Here is a 16,265-nt window from a genome sequence, read left to right as displayed (position 1 = left end):
GTGCTGCTCCTTCCCCAGGGCTCAGGCACTCACACAAAAACAGCTCAGGGCAAGCAGGGCCTCGCTGGGGTGGAGGGAGGGAGGGAAGGAAGGAGGGAAGGAAGTGGCGGAAGGAAGTGGCGAAAGGAAGTGGCGGAAGGAAGGAAGGAAGTGGCGGAAGGAAGGAAGTGGCGGAAGGAAGTGGCGAAAGGAAGTGGCGGAAGGAAGTGGCGGAAGGAAGGAAGTGGCGGAAGGAAGGAAGTGGCGGAAGGAAGTGGCGGAAGGAAGTGGCGGAAGGAAGTGGCGGAAGGAAGTGGCGGAAGGAAGGAAGTGGCGGAAGGAAGGAAGTGGCGGAAGGAAGGAAGTGGCGGAAGGAAGGAAGGAAGTGGCGGAAGGAAGGAAGGAAGTGGCGGAAGGAAGGAAGGAAGGAAGGAAGGAAGGAAGGAAGGAAGGAAGGAAGGAAGGAAGGAAGGAAGGAAGGAAGGAAGGAAGGAAGGAAGGAAGTGGCGGAAGGAAGTGGCGGAAGGAAGTGGCGGAAGGAAGTGGCGGAAGTGGCGGAAGTGGCGGAAGTGGCGGAAGTGGCGGAAGTGGCGGAAGGAAGGAAGGAAGGAAGGAAGGAAGGAAGGAAGGAAGGAAGGAAGGAAGGAAGGAAGGAAGGAAGGAAGGAAGGAAGGAAGGAAGGAAGGAAGGAAGGAGATGGTGGGTTCCTCGTGAGCCTTGGCACACTGGGGATCAACTGATTGACAACTCTCACATCAACAGAGAGTGAAGGTGGATCCAGCAGGCAGGAGAGCCAGGGGACACAGAACAGGACTCAACAACAAGCAAAGGCAAAGGTTTCTGGTTTGCCAGGCTCCATGTACCCTCCATGTCATGGTGTCACTGGGAGCAACTGAGGAGGAGCCCAAGGAGCTGATGAGAGCTGAGAGGGTGTGCAAGGAGTCAGGACCCTGCTCTGCTTGGGCCTGGGGAGACCCTGGAGCTTGGGCTGCCCAGTGCACCATCCGCCTTAAAACCTGATTACATTAAAAAGGCACAAAGCCTCTTCCCCACTAAATTAATGGAGCTGGGATTGTGCTGCACTGGCAGTGAGTGCATTCCCTTAATCCTCGCCCCGGCCGGCTGCTTCTCTGACTGAAATCAATCCTTGTAATTCCTTAAGCCCCTCTAAATTTCCTCATTAACAGCCTCACCCCCATGTGGGGCCACAGCACATGACTTCCTAGAGTCCAGCAGCTCCTGCCTCTCTTTCCCACTGCTGCTCCGAGCTGGCAGCGGAGCCATCTGCCCTCTCTCCCTTGCAGCCTCCTCCGGCAGCCTGAATTTTGGGGTGCTGTTATGAAAGAGCCTTCTGCTCACCCCCACTGCCACCCACTCAGCCCCTACGGCAGGCACCCAACTTCCCTGAGATCCCAAAGTCTGTCTGACTTCAGGGGTGCTGGGACCTACATTCCCTGTGGAGGCAATCCCACTGCTCAGCTGGCACACCCGTGGACGTTCCCTCTGTTTGCAAATGAATCCAGTCAGTTTTGGCTTTAAAATGTCATCTGTGGTGTCTGGTAAATTGCAATAAAGGTCTCGGTGAGAGGTTTTGCCTCCCCTGCTCCATCCTTCATCCTGCCTCCCCCTTTTTATGGAAGGAACCCGGTCAAGGAGAACCACCAGCCTCATCATGGATGAGTTTTGGGGGTTTCTCCTTGACAGGCAGCAAGGGAGGGCTGTGATTAGGACGTTCGGGTTATCAATCCACCTGGGCAAAGATAAAGAAGCCATCCCAATCCAAAAAAACCCAGCAGCACAAAGGTTAAAAAAACCAACCAAACAAATAAACTGAACGGCAAACCATGAGATCTCTCAGGGGCTTCAGGAGATTAAGACCATCCATTCTCATGCAGAGAAAGCCAGGGGAAAAAAAAAAAACGAGCACGAAGGCGCTGCAGACAGACAGACAGACACCGAGAAAAAGATACTCACTGCCTTGAGCTGTCCCCTCTGCCGGTGGGTCTGTGCCGACAGCGTGCTCAGAGAGGCTCTGGGGAGACAGCAGAGCGGGCTTCTTCAGGGCCAGCCCCCTGCTCGGGGTGACAGGCACACCTCGGCTCCCCTCCCCTCCTCTCCCCTCCCCTCCCCTGGCAGCAGCAGCGGCAGCAGCGCAGCTCAGAGCCGCTCTCGCATCAGCCCCAGCCCGGCTGCGCAGCCGGCTCTGCTCAGGAGCCAAGCGCATCCCAGCTCATCCCAGCCCATCCCAGCCCATCCCAGCTCATCCCAGCGCATCCCAGCGCATCCCAGCACATCCCAGCACATCCCAGCTCATCCCAGCTCATCCCAGCTCATCCCACCCCGTCCCAGCTCGTCCCAGCTCGTCCCAGCACGTCCCAGCACGTCCCACCCCATCCCAGTCCATCCCAGTGCTTCCCAGTCCATCCCAGCCCATCCCAGTCCATCCCAGCACATCCCAGTCCATCCCAGTGCTTCCCAGTCCATCCCAGCCCATCCCAGCCCATCCCAGTCCATCCCAGCGCTTCCCAGCCCATCCCAGCACAGCCCAGTCCATCCCAGTCCATCCCAGTCCATCCCAGCCCATCCCAGTCCATCCCAGTCCATCCCAGCCCATCCCAGTCCATCCCAGCCCATCCCAGTGCTTCCCAGTCCATCCCAGCACATCCCAGTCCATCCCAGTCCATCCCAGCACATCCCAGTCCCTCCCACCTGGCAGCCGGAGCGCAGGCTCCCCCCGAGGGCCGGGCACGGCCGCACACGGGCGGAGGGTGCCGGAGGCTGCCGGGGAGCACCGGGGGGCAGGAGGGGAATGCGGGAATAAAGCACCCGCCCGCCGGGCTTCCAGCGGCTCCCGGGGCTCTGGGGAGGGCTGCTGCCCCCAGATCCCTCATCTCCAGGAGCTGCCACGGACAGGAGGGATGGGGGAGTTTCGCTGAAGTGCCCAGGGGCCAGCAGGGCCAAGGGAGGAGATTTGGGCACGAAGCAAAGGAGGGTTTTATTGCTGGGCACGGGAGACAGACGGGAAAATGCAGCCAGTGGTGTGGCAGACCCCTGGGGCTGGGCATCCCTCGGTGCCCTCTGCCCAGAGGATGGGCTGCAATCCCCTTTTTCCTCCTGCACCCACCAGAGAACACGTGTGGGATGTGCAGGGCACCACAGGGACTGTGACAAACCCTTACCAACCTCCCCCATGGCACCAGCATCCCCCAGCTGTGGGCTCAGTGGCACACAGGCACTGATGGGGGGCACGGCCTCACTGAGAGCTCAGCCAGTGGCATCTCCATTGCTTTTTTTGATCCTGGCAGAGCTGATTGACTAAAACAAACAAAAAACACAGAAAGAAGAAGAATGACCATAATAAAAAAGTCCTCTGCAGTTTAACAAGTCACTGCCTGTCACATTCACATTTTCTGAAAAATCCCTTCGCCCAGGATTTTTCTCTGGGAAGCTGAGATGCCTCAGAGAAAAGGAAAACAATAATTATCTCATTTGCTTCTCCTGTGTTTTGCTCATGTAAAATGTGTTTAAAAATTATTTATCCAACAAGTAATTGTTTCATTAGTTTCTGCTGTAAGTATTTTCACTCATTAACCAATCAGTGCCAAGCTACATCGAGGCTCTGGAGAGAGTCACGAGTTTTCATTATTATCTTTTTAGCATTCTGTAAATATCCTTTCTGTGTTCTTTAATATAGTTTAGTACAATATTCTTTAATATAATATAATATCATAAAATAATAAATTAACTTTCTGAAAACATAAATTCATCATTCATTCTTGCCACAAGAATCTCTGCAAATACAATAGTTGCCTTTTCCCTGGAAACTTGTAGTCACCTTCCTGTCTGCTAAAACACTGCTGGCCCTGGCAGCCTGGTGCCTTGAGATAGCACATTATCACCAGCCCCCATCCCTGGGGAGAGGCAGAGTCCTGGAGAAGCCCAGGGATTAGCAGCAGTGCAGCAGAGATCCCAGCTCCCCATCAGCCTGGATCCCTCCTACCCTGCCTGCTGCTGTGTGGGGATGTTTGCCTTGTCCTCACCCTCTCCTGGCAAAGCCCAGCTCGTCCTGGCCGGGGTTAATCACATCTCCACTTATCAGAAAACAGGCACTGCAAAAATGCCCTGGCCAGCAAAATCTCCTCTAAGCACAGTCAAAGGTTGAGGTCCATCCTCTGCCTCTCTTGCCACAGGCTGGTTTGGCCCAGTTCAATCCCAGTCAGCTGCAGCCCTTGCCCCAAAACCCCAGCCAAATTTAACTCCCAACATGTCAGTTTTGGTTTAACGCAGCATTTCCATGCCCCCAGGTGCCCTCTGGGCACTGCAGGGGGTCACGAGTGACAAGGTTGTCACCACAGCCCCAGGACACCCCTGAGCTCACTCACAAACACGGTGTGGGCTGCAGGAGGTCACTCACGTGTTCACACAGCTCGGGCTGGTTCTGCTCCAGCATCCCAATTGTCTGAGACTTTGCTGCAGCCCCAAAGACTCTGGTCCACCAACACGGGATGGGACAAATCCCTGGATCGTGAGAGTGCTCCCACTTCTCCCTCTGCTTTAATATATTTATGTTTATGTTTATATATTTTCTAATTGTCTAATTTTCTATGTTTATAGTTTATATAGCCATATTTAAATATATTTATATTTAATATATATTCATATGTTCTGTATTTCTATTTCATATTTTTATATAATTATAGCTATAACTCTTTATAATTCTTTATTTATATTTATATACTTATATTTTTATATATTTTCTAATTTATATAACATAAAAATATATATTATGCATAGGTTTATATGCAATGTATTTATATGTGCATATAAACAAATATAAATATAAATATAAAATTGTAAATAATATAACTATACCTATAAATATAAATACACCTATAAATATAAATATACATATAGTTATAATTATATATAGATATATACATACACATTTTCTACCTTGATATAGATATTTTATATATTTATATAAACATATATTTTATAAATTTCTATAAGTATATCTTTTTAGATATTGCCATCTCACAGCCATCACCACGATGAGAACCCCAATTCCTACTTCTCCAGTACCTCCTTGGACCCTTTTTGTGAGCTCAGTGAGATCCTGAATAACACACAAATGACTTGGAATCCCAACAGTTTTTTCTTCTAGTTTCCTGGGGCAGGTGTGAGTTAATAGAAAACAAGAATAAGTGAACTGTTCTGACACAGGCACTACAGGAAATGTAATTAAATTGCAGATAAAGAGAATTATGGGGTTTTTACAGGGTAATATTTTAGAAAGCTTCTGTGCAGCAGGTTTACAGCAAATTCCTTCTAAAACAGCCCCCCTGCTTCTGACCACTCTTTAGTTTCTATTTAAATGCTTTTAATAAAATAACTCATTTTGATATTAGGCTTGAAACCCATCCAAAAATTTAAATCTCTCCAAAAATTACTCCAAAGCAATTTCCTGCTAACCTGGCAGCAGCAAGCACAGCAGCAGTGCCCACGTACAGTGCTGGGAGTGCTGGCTGTCACTGTGGAAGGGCAGAAGGGAATTTCCCAGCTTCCTCCTCACACATTAATCTCCCTCTCCAGGGTTTTTTTTTTATTTTCAATGCCTCCCTGCCTATTCCAGGTGTTTTGACCATTGATCATGGCTCAAATGGGTTTTGTCCAAAAAAACCTCATCCAGACCAAACAGCTCCACCAGCTCCAGTTGCTTTTACTTTGTGATTTTCCTCTGGCAGCATCTCTCCTGGCTGTGCCGTGCTCCAGGGGCCTTGCTCAAGCTCTCACAACCTCTTGGTCCAAGAGGATTTTCCCTCCTGCCAAGAAAAGCACTTATTCACCTTGCTGTGGTGCTGGGCAGCTGCACCCCTGCAGGTGAAGTCACTGCCTGAGACCCTGCTGCCTCTGAGATCTTCCCAGAGCAAGGTGCCCCTGCCCATGGCAGGAGGCTGGAACTCCATGAGCTTCAAGGTTCCTTCCAATCCAAACCCTTCTGGGATTCTGTGTGGGCTCTGTGGCTGCAGAATGCCAATCACAGGGGCTGGCTGCCTCCCACAGCAGTCCTGGCTCTGGGAATTCAGGTGAGCTGCAAAGCCTGCCTTAGGCTGAGCCACAAAGCTGCAGCACGCTGCTGTAACCCAGGGGGGATTTGGGCTTTTGCTGCACTACTGAAAGGAGTAAAATGGCATTTGCTCTCCTTCACAGTCATTCCAAATTTATCCAGAGTGGCACTGATAAGGGCCCAACCCCAAGGGAATTCAGATTAGTAATTAATTAATCACTGTCCAGAGGTTGCTCTTCTCCACCGCCCTTTGCAATTAAACCTGGAAGGAAATTACTTGGAACTTGCATCCAGCTCTGCTCACTGTGCCAGGCTGCCCTGCTGTCTTGTCTGAAAGCACACTTGGTCCAGCACAAGGTGACTGCCTTGGAAGGAAGGAATTATGGTTGGTGTAAATCACAAAACAAACCACACACTTGTCTTCATTGCAAACAGAATCCCCTCCTAAAAAAATTTAAAAAAAAAATCTCAGGTAATGTGTGGACAGCAGGAAATGTCCACAGATGAAGCTCAGAATGTCAACTTAAGGAGTTGATTTATCTGTTCATCTTAAACCTCAGATCATTCTCCACATCAGGCCTGGCAGGGAGGAAATCCTGAAAGGTGAAAGAAGGAGAGCCAGAGTTTCAGGGACAGGAGAGGAGAGCAAGCACCTCACACGTGCTCTGCGATGCAGGGCCGGAGATGGGAGACACCCACCGAGCCAGCTCCCCTTGAAAATGAAAGCACACGTTCAAAAATAGAAATAAAAATGAGTTACATAAAGTGGGATCCGCAGATGTGTCTGTGGCTCAGCTCGAGAGCGTGGCAGCTATTTAAATTGTCCCCTGTGTCAATGACAAAAGCATCTCCTGGCCGTGCCTGTGGCTCCTGGGCTCGGTGGCTCCTGCAGCAGAGCAGATGCTTCCCCTGCTCCCTCCCCAGTCCCTCCGGGCAGGCAGGACACAAAACCAACAGCAAAGCAGGGCAGGGAGCTCCAGGCTGAGAAGGGCAGGCGGGAACCAAAGGGAAGAATTTCCCCTTTAAAGCACTCTATTACAATTTCCTAATTGTTCTCCGAGGAAACGCGCTGCCGCGGCCAAAGGCAGCTCCGCGGAAAGCGGCGCTGGGGAGGATGCTGTGAGCGCGGGGCAGGGAGGCAGAAGGGATCGGAGCTGACACAGAGCTGCTCTGTGCAGCCTTGGAGCCCTCCCAGCTCTGCTCTGTGCAGCCTTGGAGCCCTCCCAGCTCTCAGCATCGCTGCTGCTGTCAATATGGCAGCGGCTGTGCACGGCTGGGGAGCCGGGACAGACCCACCCCGGCAGACAGACAGCGCTCCACAGCGATGCCCTGCCACGGATTGCCCCGTGCCTCGCAGGGTTTGACTGGGATCTGCTGCTCAGCGCGGGTCAGGGAGCCAGCCCCGCTGACAGACAAGGTTAATTTTCTGCTGGGAGATCATCCGAGGTGCTCGCAAGCAGCCGGCGTTCTGTGAGCTGACTACTGCAAACGAGCTGTTTATTGAGTGTTAAAAATCAGCCCCAGAGCTCTCGGGGTTGCGGCCCCAAAGCCATTTATGATGGACAAGGTCTGCTTCTGCTCCGCTCTTATCGCTGGTATCCCGCAGACTGGGGCCTGCAGGGCATCCAGGTCCCACGGCAAGGATTTCCTGGGGCCATTCGCTACTCCATGGATACGCTCCCACCACAGCAAAACACCTGAGCACGTGCTTGGCTTTAAACACCTCATCTAGGATGAAATACAAACAGAGCTAGCCACCAGGGAGAGCTGGGATTTCTCTTTCATCCATCTCTGGAGGCTGCTGCCGTAGCCTGAGCTAAAATATAAATGAGGCGGGCGAGATGAGCTTGTCCTCTTTCTCCAGCAGATTTTTCTTTCATAAAACTGTCTGATGCATCCAGCAGCAGCTTCTCTTCGGGAGAGTGGCTGCCAGCAGTGCCCGTGCCCTGCCAGGCTGCAGAGAGATGCCAAAGCCCAGATGGGCAATGTCCCCAGAGCCGCATGGCAGGGGGGCGGGGTGGCAGGGGGACAGGGCAGGATTGTCCCAGCGCTGCTCTGGGGGCTGCAGGGACGGGAGAAGGGCAGCAGAGCAGGGCAGAGGAAGCTCAGCCCGCTCATTATGCAACCTGTGGGGTCCCCAGGGGGAGGAATTCCACCGCATTCCGCTGGGATGGGGCACAGCAGCCCCAGAGGATGCCAGCACAACGGGCCCCTTGTATTTGTCAGCTGTGCCAAATAACCGGTTTGTTTCCCAGCTGTGCCAAATAACCAGTTTGTTTCCCCCAGCCAGGGGAGAGCAAGGAGCTGATCCTCACTGCTGTGGGGTGTGACAGCCCCACAGTAAGGGCAGGAGGAAAATAAACCCCCCAGTCCAGCTGGTTCTTCCCCAAAGAGTGCAAATGCCTCTGCTATCTGCAAGTTTTCTCTCCAGCCTCGGCTCAGCACAGCTCTCCTCTCTCCAACACGGAATCTTTTCGCTCCAGTTGGTCTCATTTTTAACCAGCTCAGCCCCGGCGCTCAGTCACAATGTCACAGAGACCCGAATACTCAAAGCAAACACAATCCACCATTTTAAAACCACAACAGCAGCAAAGCAGGGCGGGGGGAGAAGCCGGCATGCCGAAGATCTCCGAGGTGCAGGCACAAGCACAGGCACGGGCTGGTGTTTTCTCCCAGCATCAAAGGCCCAGCGCTAATCCCATTGCAACGGAGATCACCCAGAACCGGTCCCGCTCCTCCCCAGGCAGGGCTGGGCTCAGCCTAAGAAAAGCTGCTCTTTCCCCGCCTGCTAATTAATTCCCAGCCGTGCCCGTGCCCCTCTGACCATTCACAAGATGCCCCGGGAAGATTACCCGGGGGGAGCAGCACCGCAATGCCATTAACGGGGTGACATCCAGCATCACCCTTCCCCTCCCACTTTGCAGAGTCGCCCTTCCCCGCAGGAAACCGGGGCAGGAACAGGTCAAAAATCCCTCCTCCCGCAGGGATGCGGCCAAGGGGAGGCCTCTCATCACCCTCCTGCCTCTTACCTGTGCTGCACCTCCCTGGCATTTGGCGCTCGATGGCCACGGCTGGCTGGGACCCTGAGGAGCTGCGGGGTCCCGGAGCATCGGGGCGGGCGTGGGACCCGTCCCAGCCCCGTTATCCCCCCCGGAGCAGCACCGTGCCCCTTCCCAGGCTGTCCAGCCCCGTTATCCCCCCCGGAGCAGCACCGTGCCCCTTCCCCGGCTGCCCAGCCCCGTTATCCCCCCCGGAGCAGCACCGTGCCCCTCCCCGGCTGCCCAGCCCCGTTATCCCCTCCGGAGCAGCACCGTGCCCCTTCCCCGGCTGCCCAGCCCCGTTATCCCCTCCGGAGCAGCACCGTGCCCCTTCCCTGGCTGCCCAGCCCCGTTATCCCCTCCGGAGCAGCACCGTGCCCCTTCCCCCGGCTGCCCAGCCCCGTTATCCCCTCCGGAGCAGCACCGTGCCCCTTCCCCGGCTGCCCAGCCCCGCTATCCCCTCCGGAGCAGCACCGTGCCCCTTCCCCAGCTGCCCAGCCCCGTTATCCCCTCCGGAGCAGCACCGTGCCCCTTCCCCGGCTGCCCAGCCCCGTTATCCCCTCCGGAGCAGCACCGTGCCCCTTCCCCGGCTGCCCAGCCCCGTTATCCCCTCCGGAGCAGCACCGTGCCCCTTCCCCCGGCTGCCCAGCCCCGTTATCCCCCCCGGAGCAGCACCGTGCCCCTTCCCCGGCTGCCCAGTCCCGTAATCCCCTCCGGAGCAGCACCGTGCCCCTTCCCCGGCTGCCCAGCCCCGTTATCCCCCCCGGAGCAGCACCGTGCCCCTTCCCCAGCTGCCCAGCCCCGCATCTCGTGGGAAGAACAAGAGCTGGTGGAAGGAGGGGGTTTCGGGAGGAGAGGGAAGGGGGAGAAGGGAGAGCGGGAGCCCTGGCAGATGCACACACACACACACACGGAGCAGGGCTGGGGCAGGCTGGCACTGCCTGCCCGGCTTGTCAGAGCTGCGGGCTGGCTGCTGCCCGGGGGGACCGGGAAAGGGACGGGAAAGGGACGGCAGAGGGACGGGAAAGGAATGGGAAAAGGATGGGAGAGGGATGGGAATGGGACGGGAGAGGGATGGGAAAGGGATGGGAAAGAGACAGAGAAGGGATGGGAAAGGGATGGGAAAGAGTCAGGAAAGGGAGAGGAAAGGGACAGGAAAGAGATGGGAAAGAGATGGGAAAGAGGGAAGGGACAGGAAAGGGACAGGAAAGGGATGGGAAAGAGGGAAGGGAGAGGAAAAGGATGGGAAAGGCACAGGAAAGAGATGGGAAAGGGACAGAAAGGAATAGGAAAGGGATAGGAAAAGGACAGGAAAGGGATAGGAAAGAGTCAGGAAAGGGACAGGAAAGGGACAGGAGAGGGACCAGGGCCTCACACACCATCAGAGCGAGGAAAGGACTCCTTTATTTTCAAAAACTCTCACTCCTTCACATTCCTACTCCTATATTATCTACAAACAAACAACAAAACAAAACTCTCCTTTACTTTTAATTAATTTTAACTAACTAAAACAAAAGAATTCCCTAAACTATAAGTGTTTTTTCTCTTTTCTTTAAACCTACTGTAAACTAAACACCCAAAAGTCCCGAAAAACTCACACCTATAACCCAGCAAAATCCAAACCACAACATTTCCAACACCAAAAAAACTAAACCAAACTACAACCCACAAATAAACCTTTCTAAATTTATAATCTCTTTTAAAACAAACAAAAAAAATTATTTAATATTACTGATTTTTATATTAATAAATACCTATTAAATAAACATTTTTTCCCACTTTTCTCCAAAAAAATTTTTCCCAAACCAATTAAAAAAAAACCACTTAAATTTACTTTTCTAAAAGAAGTCTTTAAGAATTTGTTTCCCAAAATTACCCTAAACCAAAACAAATACAGCTTTTGGGCTCCATGGTCTTTGTTTGCTGCACCTGGGTGTGGGAAATAGATTTGTAGAGAAATCTTAAAGTTTGATGGAAGGATTATATCGTCTTTATTTGTATGTAAATTGTGAGATAAGAAATGTTGGCTTAGAAATGTTATGGAATAGGATAGATATTGCTGAGAGAGAAATGGAGTTAGAAATAAGTTTTAAAAGATGGTTTTGTAAATAAGACCGGATATTTTAGAGAAATAGAACTATGCAAGATGCATTGTAGCAGAACTTATGAGGGGTAATTTTAGATAATTGGTTTTAAGGTATTTATAGTATAGTGTAGTAAAAATTGGTAGGTTAAGAAACACTTATAATGCATTGTAATTAGGAAATGGTTGACTTTTGATTGTGGTGGTGTGAATTGTAACACCTGTATTGTCTCACTCTTCCCATGAGACTGAAAAAATGAAATAAAAGTTTTAAAAACGCTTCTTAGCTGTTCTATTTTTGAGTTAGAAAAGAGTTTTATCTGACAAAATCGGTGTTGTGTGCAAGGAATAAAATACTCTAAGTTCTGTGCTGTAAAATAGTGTGAAGACATGAAAGCCTTCATTATATGTTATATATGTTATATGTTATACATGTTATATGTTATATATGTTATGGTATATGGTATATGTTATGTGTTATATGTTATATTATGTATGTTATATGTTATATATATTAATTTTATACATAATAGATAAACCCTTAAAATAATTGTAATAATAATAGTAATAATAGTAATAAATGATAATGATAACTATAATGATGATGATGATGATGATGATGATGATGATGATAATAATAATAATAATAATAATTATTCAAACTTTGCATTTTCTCTACAAATCTATTTCCCACGCCCAGGCAGGAAGGGATTGCAGAGATAGTTCAGCTTTTTGTGGGTGACTCCATTTTTCCTTTGAACATAACAAACCCCCCAAGCCTGGTGCTCCCCAGGGACACTCAGGGATGCCATGGGGGTGGCCTGAGCCAGCACATCCCAGAGCACCAGCTCAGCCTCCCCCTCTCACCCCCATGATCTGGCTCATCCTGATGCAGGTCCAAGGGGCTGGCAGGGCTGTTTGGGGGTTGTAAGACACTCCAGCTGTGCCACCTCCCCTCTGGATGCTCTCAGGGAGCTGCTGGCAGAGCCCCCTGCAGCCCCTGACACACCCAAAACGGGGGGAACCAGAGATCCAGCCAGAATCCTTCCCAAAGGGGCTCCAATTTCTCACCCCACAGATTTTATTTCTCTAAAACATCGAGTGTTTAGAAGCGTGTGATCCTCTGGAAGGCAGGGAGAGCTTTGTACCTCATGCCTTTTTCAGCTTCTTGAAAGCTCCCACGTCTCTTCCCCTCCTCTGCTCCCATGTTTTGCCACTCAGATCTCACCTGGGGGAGCTCAGTTTGGGTCAGAAGGGTTAAAATAAAGTCAAGTCAGATGCTTGAGGCATTCTACCCTCCCCAAAAGCCCCACTCACCCATTTTACTCCAAGGTTTCCCACTGGTGTTTGCAGACACATGGATCTCGAGCCACAGGGCTGCTGTTAATAGAAATCAATGGGTGATGCATGGAATTACAAGTGCAGAATTTCCAAGTCAATTCCCTGCCCAGCAGCTAACCTGGGAGCACACCAGGCCCATCCCCATCTCTGGGTGGCTGTGTTCAGTCACACACCTTCAAGACTCACCTAAAATGATGAACATTCCCACAGCAGAGGACAGGATCAGTCCTACCAAGCAAAATCCAGTATCCTGCCTGCTCCACTGGCCTCAGGCTGTTGGCACCCAGCTCCAGGAAAGCCCCTCCTCACAGATCACCCTGCCAGGAGCTGTCAGAACAGATTTCAAGTCTCAGCATTCCATCAGCCCTGCAAGAGAAAAGGTCTCACTGTGGGTCCATGGCTGTGGACGGATTCTCTGCCTGGAGCAGCAGCACATCCAAGGCCCAGGGGATGATCACTTCAGGGCCTTTAACCAGGTATTGATGCCTCAGGTTTGAGCTTTTATATTTTCACATTCTGTGCTGCTTTAGTGAGTGGGTCTGGGCTTCATATTATGGGATGGTGAGCTCTCTGCACAGGCAGGGAGACAAAACAATTCCTGCTCCAGCTGGGCACCAAGGACAAATGATCCAAATTTAAGCCCAAGAGCACAAACAACGTGGGCTGGAGAGAGAAAAACAAGCAGGGTGGGACTGCCTGGGCTGGAGCTGGAATGGGACAATTAACTCCAATATGCAAATGGAGCAGAACTCATAAAAGTGAGAGACCCCGTGACCTGTTGTCCATTTTGTGACCATTTTGGGATCACCTTGGGTGCAGCCCTGGCTGGGCTCTTGTGCTGCCCAAGGTGGATCCATTGAGGCCTCCTAATAAGTCCCTGCTTTATTCTTTAACTCCATCTGGTCTGCTCTAGGTCAGCTCTGACAAAGCATCAGTATCCCACCCTCATTCCCAGCACAAGAGCAGTGAGGAACTGAGGTTTGGTGCCATGACAAGATCATGATTGTTTCTCCATCCCAGAGACATCCCGGTGGTGCTGGGGAGCTGGATCCCTTTAGGATGCTGAAATTTGGAGCACTGTCACTGCAAAGGGGGGCGTGGGCCTCTCTCTTGCAGCTCTCTGCATCTGTATCACTGACACCACTCCCAAAGCTGCCAGGAGTCTCTGAGGATGCACAGCTTTCCTACAGCCCAGGGCTGGGAGATTTCCAAGTGACATCCATTCTCTGTAGGGCTGTTTTTAATGCAGATACACTGCAGAGGGAGGGGTGGGCAAGAACCATCTTTGGGGAAAATAATCCCCCCATCCGTGTCTTGTGGGGAGTGAGGAGCTGTCTGCTCTGTGCCCCAAGCCAAACTCCTAGTCTCTAGGAGGACAGGCACTCTGGCAGCCTTGTAGGCTAGGATCTGACTCTCCCAGAGGGGGAAAAAAAAGGGCAATTTGATGATTTGCAGTGTGGTGTCCAGGACTTGCAAGGGGACACTGTCAGTGCCACTCTCTGTCACCACTGTGAAGGTGCCCCCCAGCTCTACAGGGGCAGGGACAGCTTCTCCCTGGCTGACCCAGGATTTCCAGCTGCATGTGAAAAAGCAGGTTTGTTTTGTATGCATGCAAGATCCTAAACTTAGTGAGCAAGATGTTAATTTGGGAGGGGAAAATAGGCCATATTTATGTAACTGTGAAAAGCTGCAGCAAAGGCTACGGATCCAATGGGAGAGGAGAGTCTGCTCCCAGCTCAGGGCTTTTGTGAGAGCTCCAGCAACTGCATATTCATCTCCCCACACCCCAAAGAAGCAGCTTTGAGGCTTTCCAGGCTAAGAATAGAGGTCTTGTTGTGTTTGCTGCTCCAGGGGCCGGGTTTTTGTCCGGGATTAGAGGCACCAGGGTGTGGAGCTGCAAACGGCAGCATCTCCTCCTGCCTGTCAGCCCCGGGCCCAGCAGGGATGGAGAGCACAGAATAAAGGGGGAATTCATTCCCAGCCACACAGGATGGCATTAGTGCTGGCCCTCTGCTCCCAGAGACATCCCCCGTGGTGGATGGGGCACCCACAGAACACGACTGCCTAGTGCACAAACAAAACCCGGGCAGCGGGGCTGGGCCAGTGCCACCACTGAAATTAGCAGCTCGTCCTGGCTGTGAAGCCTGATGGCTTGGATCCACCTCGGGTCCCTGCAGGGGCAGACAGCTCCCTGCCAGCCGTTTCTGTGACATTTCTGTCCCCTTCCACTCGCATTCTCTGCCCTACTTAAACCAGGCTGGGAATCCAGCAGTGCCCAGCCTCGGAAATGGAAAGCCCAGGGGCAGTCACTGCAGGGTTTTTCAGACAGCCCTGCACTTCAGGGTTCTTTCAGCTCCAGAAATCATCATGTGGCAGTGCTGGCACTGGTGGGTAGCAGCAGGACTCTGCTCCCTGTCTGGCTTTGAATTTGTCACCCTGGGACTCTAGAAAAGCCCTTTAAAGGCTGAACTGGGCTCACAAATGGCAGCAAAGTCATTCCTGCAGGGAAACCAAGAGGAAAAGGAATTGTGGAGGCTCCTGTGGCCTCTGGGGCCATATTCCTGGACACTGATCCTAAAGCAGCAAGGGATGAGACTTCCAGGAAGGGTGGTGACCCAGGGCTTTGAGTACCTGCAGCCAAGGGCAGCACTGAGCACAGGCACTGGCTGCAGACAGCAGGATGACTCCTGTCCACCTGAAGTCCAGCCTGGGAGGTGAGCGAGGCCACCACATCACAGACTGAAGGCTATGACTGATATGAGGTGTTGTTTTTAAATACATGAGGACAGAAATTGGGTTTTTTGAAACATGCAAGGAAATTCTCTGCAAAACATGAATTCCCCAAGAGAATGCACAGTCTCTGGGGAAGGTCTTTCTTGCTAAAACATCACATAACACAGAAGTCTCTTGGGAAAAGACTCCTGAGATAACCTCTCTCCTAAAATAAATGCCCCTGGGAGCAACTGTCTCGGCAAAACAAAAAAAGGAAAAAAAAGCTAAAAGCTGCTATTGATTCTGTATTTACCCTCTCTGCAGCAGCAGCACACAGAGCTCAGAGGTGAGCCATCATCTTCCATGCTCCTTCCTAATCAGACCTGAGAAGGATCCAGCAGTGATCCTGCTGCTCCCTCATTTCCTCCCCATCACTCAAACCTGCTCGCTGTGAGCAGCAGCTCCACAAAACGTGTCCTGGGGGCGTCTGGCAGCACCACAACGGGGCCATCCCATCTGCTGCTGTTTGTTCAGCCCTGGCATTGCCAGAGGAACATCTGGGAATGCTGCTGAGCCCCTGCTCAAAGGGCAGGGACACGTGGGTGTCTCCCCTCTGGGCTGTGGGACCCCAGCAACGTTAGCAAAGAAGGAGAGGCCAAGAACCAAGTGGTGCCTGTCCCCTGCCCAGCCTGCTGGAATTAGCCACTCTCGAGGTGCTGGCCACCATCCAGACACTTGGCCAAACACAGTCCAGACACTCTGACCCTGAGAATTGGCTCCCATGCCTGGGAAAGCACGTGCCAGCTCTGACTAAGCACCTGCAGGGTAATTTCTCTTTCACGTTTCCATCGGCACAGCCCAGCCAAGCCCAGAGCCATGCTGGCAGGCAGCAGAAAGTCCCTCACAAACAGCCATGAGCTGGGAAGGCCTGAAAATTCTGCAGGAAATACTCATGGAGGCAGAAGACAGCCACTGAGCACTGAGGATGTGCTGCAGGGGGCATTGGAGACCAACCCTTCTGCTCCTGGCAATGCTGCAGAGCCAG

This window comes from Haemorhous mexicanus, chromosome 9, assembly GCF_027477595.1.
Source record: "Haemorhous mexicanus isolate bHaeMex1 chromosome 9, bHaeMex1.pri, whole genome shotgun sequence".
Taxonomy (NCBI): domain Eukaryota; kingdom Metazoa; phylum Chordata; class Aves; order Passeriformes; family Fringillidae; genus Haemorhous; species Haemorhous mexicanus.
This window is presented reverse-complemented; position numbering follows the sequence as displayed.